We start from the raw sequence: 14133 nt of genomic DNA on the forward strand, positions 1-14133 counted from the left end.
CAGCTACATCAATTGATTGAACTGATTGAAATTATTTTCCATTCTTTAATGTAATCTCTGAGCTCTTCTTCAGGTCATGTTAGTTTTCAGGCTATAATTAAGCTTATTAGAACATAGAACATGGAACAGTAGAGCACAGAACAGGTCCTTTGGCCCACAATGTTGTGCTAAACTAATTAAACTAGTAATTAAATACCTAACTAAACTAATCCCTTCATTCTCTAAACATATCCCTTCATTCTCTGCACATTCGTGTGCCTATCTAAGAGACTCTTAAATACACCTATCGTATTTGCTTCCAATTCCACCCCTGGCAGCACATTTCAGGCACCTACCACTATCTGTGTAAAAAAAAACTTGCCCCATACATCTCCTTTGTACTTACCCCCTCTCACCTTAAAGGCATGCCCTCTAGTGTTAAACCTTTTGACCCTGGGAAAAAGATACCAGTTGTCTATCTCTGCCTCTCATAATCTTATAAACTTCTATCAGGTTGCCCCCTCAGCCTCTGACGTTATTGTATTAACATACTATTTCAGTATATTAACCATGGCAAAATGGTCCTGTAATCTTTTGCAAAACTCTTTGAAAAGTTTGTCCTTGAATCTTTTCGACAGTGCATGATCATAAGCTTAAAACTGATATTTGCTCCACTTTCCAGCAGTGGGAAGTGATTAGTAGAACATTAATTCTAGTTACTAATAGAACACTTCTACAACAATATTATTGAACCCAATTTCCAATTTTACTTCAGTGGAGCTGCTACATTCTTCGGGTAATCTCACAAATATATACAATACATTTAAATATGAAACATTTAGCACAAGAGATAATGTTGTTCAACAAAAAGGGTACCACTGATTTCAAAGGATCTCTCATAGCCAAAGGTCCCTTAAAGCAAAATGAACTATGGACAAGAAATCACAAAAGGTTAAATATCCCTATATCTCATTTGTATTAAAGGTGTAAGATTTCTTTCCTTGAGCCAGTGCTCTGCAATCAGCACTGTTCCCAGGATAATAAATCATATGGGTAGTTGCCAGTTACCATTAGATTTTACTACCTAGCACCAATAGATGGAACACAAGCTCCAAATTTAAGCATTTCTTTGCTCATGCACACCATTAACATTATAGTCTATACAGTTACTTCCCCTGATAGCTTTTGCCAATGAACTTTATAGGGATTTCTGCTGTCAGGAAGTCAGTAAGGTTGATGGTGTATATTGATATTCCATTAATCACTCTTCATTGCTGAAAGTAGATCAAAGAACAAATATAACTTTTATGAGCTTATGTTTTAACGGACTAGCAGTCAGGAGGTGCACTGTTGAAAAGATTCAAAGGCAAACTTTTGGGGCTATCCACCGTGAGTGACAATTCTAACATTTTTGTAGTGGTAGCAACACACATTTACTGCTGAGTTGTAAGGCTACATAAACTAATCCAGTGCACCATTACCTTCTAGATGCCAATTGGTTACGTTATTCACATTTATCGCCTTTCTAAGCAAAATGATCCAATGTAAATAATATGACTTGTGCCAGTAAAGGTTGGGAAATGAGAGAAGGGCCAGGATCTGGTGACATTATATAGAAAAGGAATCATGTTTTTCTCATCTTTAATTGGCCAGCTCCTAACCCTGAGGCCATGAACTGTAATTCTTGGAGGGGACAAAATGAAGTTGTATCAGACTGATTAGAAGACTGTACTATGAAGAGAGTGAGTGCACTCACAGGAAGCAGCCTGTTAGCATTTATCCTGTCATTCTGTTACACTTTCATTTTGCTCCTCCAAGACATATCTATTGTTTTACCCTGTACTACCTCAATGCACTGTGTAATGAATTGATCTGTACAAACGATAGGCAAGACAAGTTTTTCACTGTACCTTGGTACAAGTGACATTAATAAACCAATACCAATTTCCTGCTTTAAGTAAGGTGACCAACATTGGAGACAGTATTGCAGGTCTGATTTCACCAATGAAATTGCAACAAGACTTCCTGGCTGAGAAATGTTATCATATATTGCAATGTTTATATGAAATACACAATAGAATTTCCTTGGAAACCTGACTGCCAAACACAGTTGGATCCTTTGCATGTACATAGTGCCCTTGAGGAAATTTTATTATTATCCTCCATGCTTCTGATATACCTGTGCACAGAGGCTTTTGAGGAAGTGCAGTGAGACCGATCAATTTGTTCCATCATTATTTAAAGGGCCCAACCCAGGTTGCTGCAGGAAAGCCTGGCAGTGAGGATGAGGAGGTTCCACAACACTATTAAGCGTCTTCAGTATATTCATTACCTTCCCTGTCATCCCACAGTCAGATTTCCTTCTGGCCCCCTCCATGATTGTTCCATCTCTTATTGATACCTGGTGATCTTTTACCTGTTCCTGTCTCATCAATCATGCTCCTTCCCCTCCCCCTACACCGATCTCTGTTCCCAGATGATCAATCTCCCTCTGATCAACTCTTACCACCTCCCCAAACACCTCTACCTTTACCCACCTTGCTTTGATCTTCTCTCCAGACTCCCATCCTCTTGATTCTTTCCCAACTCACACTTTACCCCCCTCTCCTCAATTATCTTTACCCCCCTGACATTTGATCTTCATCCTGGCTTATCTCATTTCTGGTCTTTCCTCTCATGCAAGCCATTGCCCCCACCCATTATCAGCATCCTGACTTCCTCTTCCTCCATGGTGAGACAGAGCAGAGGCAAGACCTATTTTGCAGTCTGTAAGTGAATACATGCTCAGAATCCAGGGTTTCTTGTTTTAATGTACAAATGTTCTATATGTTCTATATAGCAGATACATTAGGGACATTTAAGAGACACTTAGATAGACACATGAATGAGATGAGATGAGATAACTTTATTAGTCACATCTACATCGAAACACACAGTGAAATACATCTTTTGCGCAGAGTGTTCTGGGGGCAGCCCGCAACTGTCGCCATGCTTCCAGCGCCAACATAGCATGCCCACAACTTCCTAATCCGTATGTCTTTAGAATATGGGAGGAAACCCATGCGTACACGGGGAGAACATACAAACTCCTTACAGGCAGCTGCCGGAATTGAACCCTGGTTGCTGGCGCTGTAATAGTGTTGTGCTAACCACTACACTACCGTGCCTGGGGGGAGGGGGGGGGTATGTAGGAGGGAAGAGTTAGATAGATCTTAGAGCAAGATAAAATGTCAGCAGAACATTGTGGGCCGAAGGGCCTGTACTGTGCTGTAATGTTCTATATATGTTCTATAAAACATTTTTTTCACCCAGAGGGTTATTGCAATCTGGAATGCATTGCCTGAGAAGGTTGTGAAGGCAGAGACTCTAACAGCATTGATCAATTATCTGGATGAACACTTCAATCACCAAGGCATGGAAGGCTATGGGCCAAGTGTTGGCAAAGGAGATTAGTGGAGATGGGTACTTGATGGTTGGCATGGACGTGATGTGCCAAAGAACCTGTTTCTATACTGTATGACTCGATAACATTTTGGACTCTGTGCCCCTTTGAACTTCAGACACTCATGGCCTTCTTCAAAACTGGCGCAGGTGCCCAATGAACCATCTTGTCAACACATAAAGAGTTTAATCCCTTTACTCTTATGCTCCAACCACCTTGCAATAAATGCCGAGGCTTCCTAAACAGATTAATTTCAGTGCTTTGTGCACAAGGGTCCAAATCACTGCATAGCAAAGTTACAAGTCTTTCAATTTCTGAAATAATCTTTTTTACTCTTACATATCGGAAAAATATATTTTTCCCCACATTATACACTGTTCTCTTGCCCAGTCACTTAACAAAAATATATCCAGTAAGAGTCTCTTTGTGTCCTTTGCGCTGCGTAGCTATAGCTTCTGTGGAGCTGATGTTGACTTTATCATCATCAATTTTGGAAAAACTGCACTCAATCATCTAAGTTGTTTCCACTCTTTTTTGTGTGGCTATCTGTTGTAAGAATTAGAGCAGCAACTATAATTTAACACTCCTATTGAGTATTGAAATAAAGGTATTGAAGCCAAGTTTTTGCATCTAGGGTGACAGAGTGCATCACAATCATCCCTCCTAGAGATTTGACTGGGTATAAAATTGAAACCTAACTACTGCCAGTGTGAACCCAGCCCAACTTTTTCCAGACCTGACCCGATCCAACCATTGGTGTGAATGTAACCAACATAAGCATGCCTTTCACTTGCCAGTGGGACTGGATGGGGGAGCGACCCTGAGCTTCTGGTTGCCTGTCCCTTTAATTCACCATCCCATCTGTCTGTGGCCTCTTATATTGTAATAATGAGGCCCCACACCAGCCTAAGGAACAGCACCTTATCTTCTGCCAGGGCTCTTTGCAGTCTTATGTACTCAGTACGGAATTGTCCAACTTTAGGTGGCTCCCTCTTTCTTTCAGAACTGGCCATTTCCATTGGCTCAGCCTTTCTTATTCTTTATAGTTTGGCCTGTTGGGCATGCCCCACAGCCTTGCCACTTACAAAACATTACACAAATAAAGAAGCTTAATGTGCTGGTAACTGCCCCCATTAACCCATTTGGAATCACCCCATCAGCGATAGTCCCATTGTTCTGCACATCTCTTTCATACCTTCTCTCCTATTGAAAACAAACATATTTTTCCCAGTTCTGATGAAGGGTCACAGACTCAAAACATCAACTGTTTCTCCTTCCACAGATGCTGCCTGACCTGCTGAGTGTTCCTGGCATTTTCTGTTTTAGTTTCAGATTCTTAGCATCTCTGGTACTTTGATTGTCTTTTACTCTCAAACAGCCCAGAGTTATGTAGTTACTGGACCACTCTGTCCTCCTGGACATTGTTTGCCTGTTTCTGATAATGCACCAAGCTTTAAACTAAATAGGGCTTTAAACTAAATAGTAGGGGGTGGGTTCAAAAAATTGGAAAGGTGTGGATACAGTAAAAGGGAAGGAGAGTGCAGGAGAGGTTACTGAAGTCTCCAGAATAAAGAATAAGACAGAAAGTTCAGAAAGGGATAAGAATTTAACCAGTCGACATGGAGACAAATTTGAGAGGAAGGGTGGTGAATACAGGACAGGAAGTATTATATCTGAATGCATGCAGTATATGAAATGAGGTAGATGAGCTCATGGCGTAGTTAGAAATTGGCAGGTATGATGTTGTGGGCCTCACGGCGTAATGGTTGAAAGAAGATCACAGCTGGGAGCTAAACATCCAAGGATACACATCCCATCGAAAAGACAGGCAGGTGGGCAGAGGGCGTGGGGTGGCTCTGTTGGTAAAAAATGATATCAAATCCTTAGCAAGAAGTGACATAGGATCAGAAGATGTAGAATTCTTGTGGGAAGAGTTAAGAAACTGCAAGGGTAAAAAGACCCAGATAAGAATTATATACAGGCCTCTGAATAGTAGCCAGGATATGGGGTGCAAATTACAACAGGAGATAGAAAAGGCATGTAAAAAGGGCAATGTTGCGGTGGTCGTGGGGGATTTCAATACGCAGGTGGATTGGGAAAATCAGGTTTGTACTGGATCCCAAGAGAAGGAATTTGTTCCATGCCTACAAGATGACTTTTTAGAGTGGCTTGTGGTCAAGCCCACTAAGGAAAAGGCAATTCTGGATTTGGTGTTGTGTAATGAACCAGATTTGATTGGGGAGCTTAAGGTAAAGGAACCTTTAGGAGGCAGTGATCTTAATATCATAGAATTCACCCTGCAGTTTGAGAGGGAGAAGCTAAAATTGGATGTATTAGTATTTCAGTTGAGTAAAGGTAACTACAGAGGCATGAGAGAGGAGCTGGCCAAGGTTGATTGGAAGGGGACCGTAGTAGGGATGACAGTAGAGCAGCAATGGCAGGAGTTTCTGGGAGTAATTCGGAAGACGCAGGGTCAGTTCATCCCAAAGGAGAAGAAGCATTCTAAAGGGAGGATGAGGCAACTGTGGCTGACAAGGGAAGTCAAAGACAGCATAAAAGCAAAAGAGAGGACATACAATATTGCAAAAATTATTGGGAAGCTAGAGGATTGGGAAGCTTTTAAAAACCAACAGAAGGCAACTGAAAAAGCAATAAGGAGAGAAAAGATGAAATATGAAGGTAAGCTAGCCAATAATATAAAAGAGGATACCATAAGTTTTTTCAGATATATAAAGAGTAAAAGAGAGGCAGGAGTGGACATCAGGCCACTGGAAAATGATGCTGGAGAGGTAGTAATGGGGAACAACGAAATGATGGACGAACTGAATAAGTATTTTGCATCAGTCTTCACTGTAGAAGACACCAGCAACATGCCAGACATTCGAGAGAGTCAGGGGTCAGAAGTGAGTGTTGTTGCTATTACTAAGGAGAAGGTGCTTGGGAAGCTGAAAGGTCTGAAGGTAGATAAGTCATCTGGACTGGATGGACTACACCCCAGGGTTCTGAAAGAGGTAGCTGAAAAGATTGTGGAGGCATTAATAGTGACCTTTCAAGAAACACTAGATTCTGGAATGGTTCTGGAGGACCAGAAAATCACAAATGTCACTCCACTCTTTAAGAAGGGAGGGAGGCAAAAGACAGGAAATTATAGGCCAATTAGCCTGACTTCAGTCGTTGGTAAGGTGCTAAAGTCCGTTATTAAGGATGAGGTTTTGGGGAACTTGGAAGCACATGATAAAATAGGTCGAAGTCAGCATGGTTTCCTTAAGGGGAAATCTTGTTTGACAAATCTGTTGGAATTCTCTGAGGAAGGAACAGGCAGGATAGACAAAGGAGAGTCAGTGGATGTTATTTACTTGGATTTTCAGAAGGCCTTTGACAAAGTGCCACACATGAGGCTGCTAAACAAGATAGGAGCCCATGGTATTACAGGAAAGGTACCAGCATGGATAGAAGATTGGCTGACTGGCAGAAGGCAATAAAGGGGGTCTTTTCTGGTTGGCTGCTGGTGACTAGTGGTGTTCCTCAGGGGTCGGTGTTGGGTCCATTACTTTTCACATTATATATTAATGATCTGGATGATGGAATTGATGGCTTTGTGGCCAAGTTTGCGGATAATACAAAGATGGGTGGAGGGGCAGGTAGTGTTGAGGAAGCAGGGAGTCTGCAGAAGGACTTGGACAGGTTGGGAGAATGGACAAAGAAGTGGCAGATGGAATACAGCGTAGGGAAGTGTATGGTCATGCACTTTGATAGAAGGAATAAAGATGTAGACTATTTTCTCAAGGGGGGAGCAAATTCAGAAATTGGAGGTGCAAAGGGACTTAGGAGTCCTAGTGCAGGATTTCCGAAAGGTTAACTTTCAGGTTGAGTCAGTAGTAAGGAAGACAAATGCAATGTTAACATTCAGGACTATAATATAAAAGAAATGATGTAATGCTGAGGCTTTATAAGGCGTTGGTCAGACCACATTTTGGAGTATTGTGAGCAGGTTTGGGCCCCATATCTAAGAAAGGATGTGCCGGTATTGGAGAGGGTCCAGAGGAGGTTTACAAGAATCATCCCGGGAATGAAAGGGTTAATGTACGAGGAACGTTTGATGGGCCTGTACTCACTGGGGTTTAGAAGGATGAAGGAGGATCTCCTTGAAACCCACCAAATATTGAAAGGCTTGGATAGAGTGGACGTGGAGAGGATGTTTCCAGTAGTGGGAGAGTCTAGGACCAGAGGGCACAGCCTCAAAATAGAAGGGCATCCCTTTAGAACAGAGATGAGGAAGAATTTCTTTAGTTAGAGGGTGGTGAATCTGTGGAATTCATTGCCACAGATGACTGTGGAGGCCAAGTCATTGGGCATTGGGTATATTTAAAGTGGAGGTTGATTTGTAAGGGTGTCAAAGGTTATGGGGAGAAGGCAGGAGAATGGGGTTGAGAGGGAAGAATAAATCAACCATGATCGAATGGTGGAGCAGACTCGATGGGCCGAATGGCCTAATTCTGCTCCTATGTCTTATAGTCTTAAGTATTTCACTGTGCACACCCATCAACCTTCTTCAGTAAGCTGGATATCCAAGTCCACATCTGAATCCCCTGCAGGAAGTATCTGTGAGCAACCTCACCCTCTGGAGAGCCGAAACATGCATTTCTTTCCCCTCCTGCCCTGCCTACTACCAACCTTGCTCAGTGACTCAGCTCCCCACGACAGTACATGAGTTGGAATCTGAGCTGGTGGCTTGTGAATCCAGTAAACTGATGTGTATCTTTATCTTTACTCTTCAATCGTCATCTGACTTTGTTGGTTGGTTTCCTAGAAGGAGAAAGGCACAAACATGGAGTTATGAGGGTGTGTGGTGGGGAAGAGGTGCACATTAACAATATTTGCAGCTTATAAATCAGCAGAGTATGGTCTGCACTGGCCCAGGACTCCAGCAATCGTAGGTTCACTGGGGGCCATGATCTCTCTCCAGCAGATATGTTGATGCCACAGTGCCTCCCCCTGCTGGTTATCTGTTGCTAGTGCCACTGTGCACCAATTTAGGCTTTCAAGGGAAAGGGGAGTGCTTTAGTGAGTGTTACGTATTCCATCTGGAAATGTGGCTGCAGTAGCTGAATTGTCCTTGGGGCATTGGCCTCTGCAGCAGGCTCCCCTCACTGCCCTTGAGCATATGGTCAGAAGCCTTGCTGGACCCCTGCGGATTCAGAACATTTCTCCTCCCCTCAAGCTCCAACACACCAGAACACAAGAAAAAAATAAGAGAAGGTGACCAAGCTGCTCAAGCCTGTCTCATCATTCAATACAATCATGGCTGATCTATGCTGCCCTCAACTCCTCTTCCATGCCAGTTCCTCATAGCCCTCAATTCCTTGATTTTTCAAATTTTTATCTATCTTCTCCTTACATATGATCTGGTCTGGTCTGGTCTGGTCTGGTCTCCATCACCCTCAGGGGCAGAGAATTCCAGAGATTCACTACCCTCAGAGAGAAGAAATTTCTACACACCTCAGTTTTAAATGACGGTCCCCTTGTTTTGTAGCTAAGTCCCCTTGTTTGTGACTCTCCCAGGAGTGAAAACATTTCAACATCTACCCTGTCAAGCCCCCTTGGGATATCATATGTTCGAAAGTCACCCCTCATTCTCAACTCTTCCTAACTCAATGATTCAGGAACAGCTTCTTCCCCTCCGCCAGCAGATTTCTGAACGATCCACGAACCCATAAACACTACCTCATTATTCCTTTTCTTTGCACTATTTATTTATTTCTGTAACTTATAGATTTTTATGTCTTTGCACTGTTCTGCTGCCGCAGAATGACACACTTCACATCATATATCAGTGATAATAAATCTGGTTCTGATTCTGATTCTAACCTTCAAAGAGTCCTGATGAAGGGTCTTGGTACGAAACCTTGACTGGTTATTTCCCTCCCTGGATGCTGCCTGACCTGCTGAGTTCCTCCAGCACTTTTTGTGTATTGCTCCAGATTCCAGCATTTGCAGGATTTTTTGTGTCTCAGATTCAAACTGTCTAGCCATTCTTCATTGGACAACCCTCTCATCTCAGGAATTAACCTGGGGAATCTCCTTTGGACTGCCTCCAATGCTAGTATATCCTTTTTAGGCAAGGGGACCAAAACTGTGCAGGGTATCCAGGTGTTGCCTCACCAACACTCTGTAGAACTGCAACAAAGATTTCCTAAACTTAAACTTCATTTGCCGCCTTAATTACTTGTTGGATCTGCTGCTAAGTATTTGTGATTCATGGCTCTGAACTTCACCCATTTGCACTCCCAATTTAGATAATAATCCACCTTCTGATTCTTCTTGAAGTGCATGACCTCACACTTCCCTACCTTGAATTCCATTTTGCCCAATCACTCTATCTCATACCAAACCTTGCAATGCAGTATCCAAGAAACATGTTCCTGTGTTGTGCCATGTATTACTTGGTAAGTTCAACATCAGGATGACTTCACCTCCTACTGAAGTCACAATTCACCTCTCCTTTAAATAGTGAAGACTGGCTTTAAGCAGCTCAGGCTTGCTTGAAGTGTCCGGCTTAAGAAATTGTGCCCCCTGCTGATTCAATAAGGCAAATAATAGCTGAATGCTGAAATCATTATAATGAACCGGTAGCATGAAGTTTGTGGAACTGCCCGTTTTGAGTCAAGTAGGTGCAGGTTAATCATACATTGTGAATTCTGTGTCCAGTTTCAGGCACAATGTCCTTCCGTGTTAGTTATGATAGGCGTTATGTGTTTTGATTTTATTGAGCAGTCTTAGTCTAATATGCAGGATGATGTTATGACAGCTCTACCACTACAGTAATGATGTTATGACAGCTGTCACTACAGTATGTGAATGGATCCCATAGCTTATCCAAGTTTGTACCCTGCTCCCTTTGACATAGGGTCATTCAATAACTCAAATGTCAATCATTAATATATTTACAACATAACGCTGACCCACAAAACTTTGACATTTATATTGATTTTTTTCTTGTGCAATTGTTTTCACTCCTTGTCCTTTTAGAGTTTGTTCAAAATTATAAACATCGTTCTTTGTCCTTCACATTATCCGTTTCATCCTGTGCCATGGCCATCACCTTCAGGGGAATGACCTGTCAATTTGCTTGAACGGAAGAGTCCCAGAAACGTATTTCCAGGTTCAGTGGAGTAATTGATTACCCTCCCCCCCCCCCAATTCTATGTTGTTTATCCTTATATGATATTTTCTGAAGAAAATGAAGACTGAGGACTGAGAGGCAGAGAGACAACGTTTTGCCTGAAGTCCGAAATGGTTGACCTGACATGGAAATGGGCAACATTTGTTCTTATTGGAAATCAAAACTCTTTTTATTTATTTCTGTGTGTAATTCCATGTAAGGTTCCCACTTTTAGTTCAGTATTTGCACTCTTTTAATTTAACTGGCTTGATTCCTGCAGCTAGTGAGGCAGGCACAAATCTTGGTCCCCATCTTTCCAAAAATATCACGTAGCCAGGTGTCAGAAAGAACCAAGATGAGTTTAGCCGAGACTCCTTCCTGAATTCTCCCCTCTTGCTGCTGAGTTGCTGTAGGTCCCACATAATGGTTTCCACTCATAATGCAGCTGAGTTGCGAATTGAACAGGGTGAGCCAATAAAGCTACCTCCCCTCCCACTCTGTCCTGAGGGTGAGGTTTTAGAAATATGTTTTACTGTGCTTCTTTTTCTGAAGAAATCCAGCATCAACAAATAGTTTTGGAGTTGGAGGGTATTGGAAAGAAGAAAATAAACCAAATTTGGAATTCTGAGTGAAATATTAATGCAGGATTTGTTCTATTATAGGTTGGTAGTGTAGTAATTCTTGACATCACATGAAGGTGGCACCATGACTTAATGCAAACTTACCATTGTGTTAATTTTGTCCACAATTAATGCTGTTTTTTTTTGACAAGCTGCACTTTGGCAAAAGGCAAAATTGATTTTGGATGTAAAAAGAATTGAGTACAGAACTGCGATTGTAAGGAATGTTAGGAATGCCCAAAAGCAATATCTGTATGTCAATTCAGGGGCAAATGAATTGGAAAAAGTTAGTTCCAACTGCTCACATAATACAGTTGCCTGGAAATTTATCTGGTCCTTTATAGGAGAATGATTTCAGCACTGTGCAGTTTATCCATACTGATCCATTCTGCTGTGTTAGGATTGCTGTTTTAGTGCAGCAGTTAAATATGTTTTCACTAGATACAGCTTCCTTATAAAAGGAAAGGCACAGAAAATGATGATTGATCACTGAATTTTGCAGTGAATTAATAATGGAAGATAAGGAGATGGCAGATGAATTAAACAGGTATCTTGAATCAGTGTTCACTCTAAAGGATGTAAATAATGTCCCAGAAATAGCTGTAAATCAGGAATTTGAAGGAGCATGGGGAAAGAAAATTACTATGACCAGGAATGTGATACAGACTGACTTGCTGAAGCTGTGAGCTAACAAGTCCCCATGTCCTGATTCACTTTAGCCCAGAGACTTAAAAGAAACAGCTGGTGCAATATGTCATGCATTGATTTTAATTTTCCAAATTGCCTTGATTCAGGGGAAGTCCCTGTAGATTGGAAATGTAAACCCTTTATTCAAAAATGGAGGGAGATAGAGAGCAGGACACTATAGGTCAGTTACTTTAATATTTGTCATTGAGAAAATGTTCAAAACTATTACTTGACATGTTATATCAGGGCACATAGAAAAATTCAGGATAATCAGGTAAGTAAGTCAGCATGTTTTGTGGAAAGGAAATCATGTTTCACTAATTTATTGGAGTTTTTTTTTAAAAAGTAATGTGCCATAGATAAGGGGAACCAAGATTTCCGGAAGGCAGTTGATAAAGTTATTGTAGGAAGTAAAAGCTCATGATATAGGAGGTAATACATTAGAGTGGATAGAAGATTGACTGGCTAAATGAAAACACAGAACACACTTAAATGATCTACGGCTCACCAGCCTTTAATTTCCTGGTTTGTTCCTATTACCATTCTTAATCAAAGGAACAACACTGGCTATCTTCCAATATTCTGAGACCTTGCCTGTGGCTAAAGAGGATACAAAGATCATGGTGAAGGCCCCAGCAATCTCCCGATAGATACCATCAGGACCTGGGGACTTATTAATATTTTTCAAGAGCCCCAACACCTCTTCCTTAATATTGATATGCCCTAGAATATCAACATATCCCTCCCTGATCTCACCATCATCCACGTCTTTCTCCTTGGTAAATACTGAAGAGAAGTACTCATTGAGGACCTCGCACACTTCCTCTGGCTCCAGGTAATACTTCCTTAGAGTGGACCCAGCCTTTTCCAAGCTATCCTCTTTATTTTTTATTTTATTTTTTATCCTCTTTTATTATGTATATACACATGCCTTAATACTCTTTAGTCCTACTTGCCAAGGACATTTCTTAGCCCTTTCGAACCTTCCTAATTCCTTTTTTTTCCAGCTTCCTTTATATTCCTCAAGGGCTTTGTCTGATTTTAGTTTCCTAAACCTTGCATATGCTTCCTTTATCTTTTTGACTAAATTTACAATATCTCTTGTCATCCAAAGTTCCCAAACCTTGCCATTCTTAATTTTCATCCTCACAGGAACATGCTGGTCTTGACCTCCAATGGCTGGGCTTTAAAGGGCTCCCAAATGTCAGATGTGGTTTCACCCCATGCAGTCGCTCCCAATCTACTCTCCTCAGTTCCTGCCCAATACTGTTATAATTGGCCTTCCCCCAATTTAGCACTTTCACCCGAGGACCAGTCTTATCCTTGCCCATAACTATATTAAAGCTTGGGGAATTATGATTGCTGTTTCCAAAATGCTTCCCCACTGAAACTTAGATCAGCTGGCCAGGCTCATTTCCAGTACAATGTCTAGTACAGCCCCTTCCCTAGTTGGACTATAAACATATCCTGGATGCACCTAACAATTCTGCCCTATCTAAGCCCTGGCACTAAGGGAGTCCCAGTCAACATCAGTGAAGTTAAAGTCACCCAGTGCAACTACTCTGTTGTCTTTACAGCCTCCCTTGATCTGCCTCTAGCTCCTGCTGGCTATTGAGAGGTCTACAGTACAAACCCATCATAAGTGATTGCACTTTTCTTATTCCTGAGCTACCCAGATGGCTTGGCTGGATGAGCCTTTCAAGCTGTCCTAAGTGCAGCTGTGATATTGTCCCTAATCAGTAACACAAATCCCTCATCTTTTTTACATCCCTCTCTATCATGCCTGAAACATCTAAACCCTGGAACATTGAGCTGCCAGTCGCGACTTTCTCTCAGCCAACTTTCTGCAATGGCTACAGCATTGTAGTTCCATGTACTAATCCAGGCTCTAAGCTCATCTGCTTTATCTATTATACTCCATGCAATTGTTAGTTTTGGAATCTAAAATTCAATTCATTAAAATCCCTGGCTTCTAAACAGGGATCAAAGCACTGGATGAGTGCAGACAGTCACTGCCTGAACTTTGGGGAAGTTCACAAAAACTGGCAAATCCACACGCCTGCTCAGCCTCATGTTCTCTGTTGAAGGACAGGTTGAGGAAATCCCCTTTCCTTTCATACAGGGCATCAGTAGCTTCTTTAATGCTGTGGCGAACACTAAACTGTGGGATGTAGAACAGATCGGCAGCTGCCTGGAATAAGATAAGATATCTTTATTAGTCACATGTACATCGAAACACACAG

The sequence above is a fragment of the Pristis pectinata genome, chromosome 4, assembly GCF_009764475.1.
Source record: "Pristis pectinata isolate sPriPec2 chromosome 4, sPriPec2.1.pri, whole genome shotgun sequence".
Classification (NCBI taxonomy): domain Eukaryota; kingdom Metazoa; phylum Chordata; class Chondrichthyes; order Rhinopristiformes; family Pristidae; genus Pristis; species Pristis pectinata.